Source organism: Mastomys coucha, unplaced genomic scaffold, assembly GCF_008632895.1.
Source record: "Mastomys coucha isolate ucsf_1 unplaced genomic scaffold, UCSF_Mcou_1 pScaffold20, whole genome shotgun sequence".
Taxonomy (NCBI): domain Eukaryota; kingdom Metazoa; phylum Chordata; class Mammalia; order Rodentia; family Muridae; genus Mastomys; species Mastomys coucha.
In genome coordinates, this window is record NW_022196903.1 from 89,163,805 (window position 1) to 89,168,934 (window position 5,130).

The window sequence follows — 5,130 nt, forward strand, 5'->3', positions numbered from 1 at the left end:
TGGCTCACAACCACCCGTAATGAGATCTGACGCCCTCTTTTGGTGTGTCTGAAGACAGCTACAGTGTATTACGCCAGTGCAAGTGGGGCTGTCTTGAGTTCAATTCCCAACAGCCATGTGATGGCTTACGGCCATCTGTATAGCCACAGTATACTCATACATATAAAAAAATAAATAAAAACTTTAAAAAAAATGTTAAAAGTTAACATTCTATGACACATTTCTTTTGAGAATTCCCCTGTTTATCCTTCTGTCTTTATAAGTTATTGAGAATCCTCATAGTTATATGTATTGTGTGTGTGTTTGTGTGTGTGTATTCATTCCTTCTTCTGACACCATTACACTTAAATCTTGCAAGCGTATATGAGATATGATATATACAAGTGCTGTTCAAGGAAAGAGCCCTATAAATTTCATGAAACCAAGAGTTTCATTCAGTATTCTGCCAGTATAATGCTTCACACTCAGGAGACACTGTCAAATATTTAGTAAGTGAGTGAAGGAATGTGCCAGTGAATCCTGCTTGGCTACCTGATGGGATAGGCAATGCTATGACAGTAAATAAATCTGGAAGCTACCCTACTATGTGATATAATAGCCTATGCTGTGACAGTAAATAACCCTGGAAGTACTCTACTATGCAATGGGATAGCCTATGCTATGACGGTAAATAACTCTGGAAGCTACCCTACTAGTTTGAAAATCATTGATTGGTGGTATGGTGGTGTGGAGTAGAAAACTTGATACATCATGGGTTGAAAACCCCAGATTTACCACTTTATGTAGAAAAGGCTAGAGAGAGACCTCTATCTTAACCTGGCAAAGTGTTTCCTGGCTGGCTCACAGGCACCACACTACTTCCTGATTGGCCCTAAATGGCATGTGACTCCCCCAAAGCTGTCGCTCACCACCATATCTGAGATGCCCTTACCACTCTAGTCTTCAAATTAGTCTCTGCCATGGTAGTCTCCAAACTTTGCTTCTCAATAAATACTTTTAATTAAGCAATGTAACACTATCAAGAGGCAATGTGGATAAATACAAAGAACAGAATTGAGAACGAAGAACTAGTAATCAAGTGATTTCAGGCAAAGATAGCAGGGTAAGTTAATAGGAAAGAAAATATATAAACTTGTGCTCAACCCATGACAGTCCTCAGTATTAGAGCTGAAACTATAGAGCATTTATAATATAACAAAAAATTACTGTGGCATTGTGTAAAAAGCTACTAGATGTAATACCAAAAGTACAAATGACAAAAAAAAAAAAAAAAAAAAAAAAAAAAAAAAATCCAAATGCTCTGTACTTCAGGGACTATCACTAGGAAAATGCACAGAAAATGAGAGAATACCTCAAAGATCAGTATCTGATAAAAGATATGTCCAGAGTATCTTACAACTAAAAAGGGCCTAGTTAAAGGTAAGCAAAATACATGAATAGACATTCACCAAGTAAGTTTTATAAGTTGTTAATAGGTACTTGAAAAATGTTCAACACCATAAGGCACTGGGGAGGTGACAATCTGAACATAGCCAGGAGGACACCAGTAGCCACAAAAACTGGCCACAGTATTGAGGGACATGTGGAGAGGCACCTCGTGCATTGCGGTGGGAGAAAATCATTTTGTGAGTTCTTAAAGAAAAACATACAGCTGTCCTGTGACTCAGCAAATCCACTCTTAGTGAGTATGCATGCCTAAAAAAAGACTTCCATGTGAATATTCAAAACATGGTATCCTGAGATCAGCAGGATCTGCCCCCCTGATCTGGGCCAGCATGCCCTGGCACCCTTGTTGAAGTCACACAGAGAGTACCCAGGTTAAACTTCTTCCCTCTTATAAGGTCATGTCCAGCAGTACCTGGCATTCCTTCTTATATAAATGAGGTATCTCCAGCCACATGGTCCAAGCCAATAATGTGCACTCAACCTGAAAGCCTCTATTCACCCCCAAAGGTTTAAATAGCCTTGGTTCATCCAATAAACTGAACCAGTTCTTCGAAGCTGCTCCTGGGTGTGTGTTCTTTGGCTGGCAAAGAACCTATGGGGACCCACTCATCTCAGCTAAGTTTCTCTCACTCTAGTTCAGCCCTGTGCTCAGTAGGCCTCACTACCGTGAGGGAGAGAAGCGAACATAGGATAGAAATGAAGTATAGAACAAAATGAATGGGATCCCAAACATTTCCCTCCCATTAAATGATGTCTTTAGCTGATAGAGCTCTGGTACCCAAAGGGTTGGAGCTCTGATGCATGAATGTCAATTAGTGGCATTACAATTGCAGTAACACTGTTTAATATCATTGTCTACTTCATAGGAACACAGAGCTGAACAAAACCATCACAACACTTGTCCTGTGCAGGACTTACACTTTGCTGTTGGAAATAGCCATTAATCAACCATAGAGAGGTTGGCTAGCCTTACATGCTACCATAACACACCACCTTTCTTCTTCGCTGTGTACATTTACCGATTATTTCTCTAGTTATTTTTGGAGGAGTAGGGGAAGCCAAGACTTCCTGATAATGTCAGACCTGGGACTAAATGCAAATCCCCTGAAGTACAACCTCATGTTCAGGCTTGCACACCCTTCCTGACACCTGGGGTCTGATTCCATGTGGGTTACACCTAAGCCAGTGCAGAGAGCAGGATGCCTAATGCAAATAGGTCCTAACTTTTGTCCATTCAAACGTTTTTGGGTCAGAAATCACTGTGGACAACTGGAGCTTATTCCACAGAGTACTATGGGCAGAACAAGCTTCAGAGAATTGTCCCAGCAGGGGGCAAAAAAGCTATAGTATTTCCTACTGGCCTCCTGTCATTCTCTGGCTGGAGATTTCATTTGGAGCCATTACCCTTCAAGGTTTAGACATTAAGTATGGCCTTTTGATTGGGAAGGAGGTAGGTAAGGGTTAGAGAATTTCTGGTGTTTAAAAATGAGCAGTTTTCCATAGAAAGGTAGGAAGAGGGCTGCTGGTTTACCTTGGACATTGGATCATGCTTCTTAGTGGACCAATGAAGCCAAACCTTCGAAGACTGAGATATTCTTGTCCAGAGAGTTTCTGGTGAATCACAGAAAAACAAATTTGCTTCCACGAGGCCAGGCCAGTAGCTGAAGACCTGGAGAGACAGAAAGTGGAATTGAATAGAAATGACATTTCATTTACCTTGCGGTATACTCTGATGGCCCCCTACTAGAGCTTAAAAAAGAAAAAACAGGGAAAAGAAAAAGAGCCAGTGAATCAGACCCAGACCTCAGTTAATAAATAACGTTGCAACTTAGCCGATTCAGCTGGAAGCCTTACTTCAGGTACATGCTTGTGGATATGCAGTGTATGGCGAGGACAGGCAAGACAGTCCACTCTGAGAACACTCTGGATGCCCAGGACCCAGTCCGCTGACAGGCCGTTACTACCCAGATTGAAATCAGCCAAGCCGTCCTATCATTTCAAGGTGGCAATCTTCCCAGTTAAGGTCTTTGGTGGCAAATCAAATATTCTATTACATTATTTTCCAATTTCAGGCATTTCCCCAGCTGGGCTCTCAAGTGGTCTATTTTCCAAAGTTCAGTCGCACTGTCTGACTCGCCATCTGCCTTGATGGCCTGACATACCTGACACTGACGTGAGAACCAACGTATTTGTGACCCAAGGACACCATCCGGCCACTGGCTTATGGCACCTGAGGGACTGTGAAACCACAGAAGTCTTAACCCAGATGAACGCCCTGCATGATCCATGAGAACCACCTCTCCAGAATTTCTGGGTGTTCTTCAGCATTTGCTAGGTGAACGCAAATTACGTTCACCTGAGAAATTTCACTGTCTCCCATTCTCTGATGACTAATAAGACAATTTGGCCTTTTCCAGTCTGGTTCTGCAGCATCTGTGAGACACTGAAGGCACTTACATGCAGCATTTTAGCACCAATTCAATCTGATTAGGTGTGCTGTCAGTGATGGGGCCTTGAATCCTAAGCAGGTGGTTTGTTTTCTACACTAGCTGCCTCCCTAGTTCTCCTGTGAATCATCACCTAAATTTTAGAGAGCCAAATTTAAGGATAATTCATGTTCTTTAAGAGGCACAACAAGGAAGGGACACAGCTGGAGCCAGAATTTTGCGGCTCTCTTAGGAGCTAGCCTGGAATCGCTGAAAAGGAATGGAGCCAAATATTCTGCACCCATTATCCAGGGTGACGGAAAATGATTATCACTTAGCAAAACCATGGCAACCTTCAAATCCTAGCAAGCCCCCTGATCCCAGCTCCCTGTGAACTTGCTCAGTCCCAGAGTCTCTCAACATGCCTGTCACTAACTGGTGACACAATTCATCTCCATCAGTTCCTGCACTCCATTCCTGCAGTCTGTTGATTGGCTCCTGGAGGGGTAGATCTGGGTGTGCAGTGGGAGAAAGAAGAGAGAACAAAAGAGGCGAGATAAAGACATAACTCAGTCAATCACCTTGGGAGACGCAAGATGGACTCTGAGCCTAGTGACCACCATTTGGACCTGCCCCTGCCTGAGGAAGAGGGAGTAGCCAGGCCGAAAGTCTTTGGGACTGATACAAACTAGCAGTTAGGGCAATTCTCACTCTGGTGAACAGACATGGTTAGTCACTGAATCACACCTTCCTAGAACTGAAGGGCTGGAGAGCTGACCTGGCGTGTTCCTCCTTCCAACCAAGGAGCTACCTCTCTCACTCTCAGGACAGGAGGCTGCTGCTTCTTTAAGCAAAGGTGTCATGTTCAACCACTGCAAGGGCCAAGATGTCAATGGAGCTATGTCTGAAAGAGCAGATAGTGTGGACTGAGGACAAGCAAGGTATAAATGTGCCAGCTCTGCAGGTCCAGTTAGAGTGAGGATGTGCGTCTGTATGTGTGTGCACGCGCATAAATTAACTTTTAATAATAATAATAATAAAGATACTGAATAGAGAAACAATCGCCATCTCTGTGCAACTGATGGTACCTAGAGCTACCAGTCTGCAGTCCTGGCTCATGTGATAATGGGAAGCAGACCTTACAATGCCACCTGATAAGTATCACATGACTTCCTCGATGTGTTTCTCTTGTCACTTCATCCTGCACTATTGATCCCATTCATTTTATATAATTATTTATATATTTTTTCCATTTTAT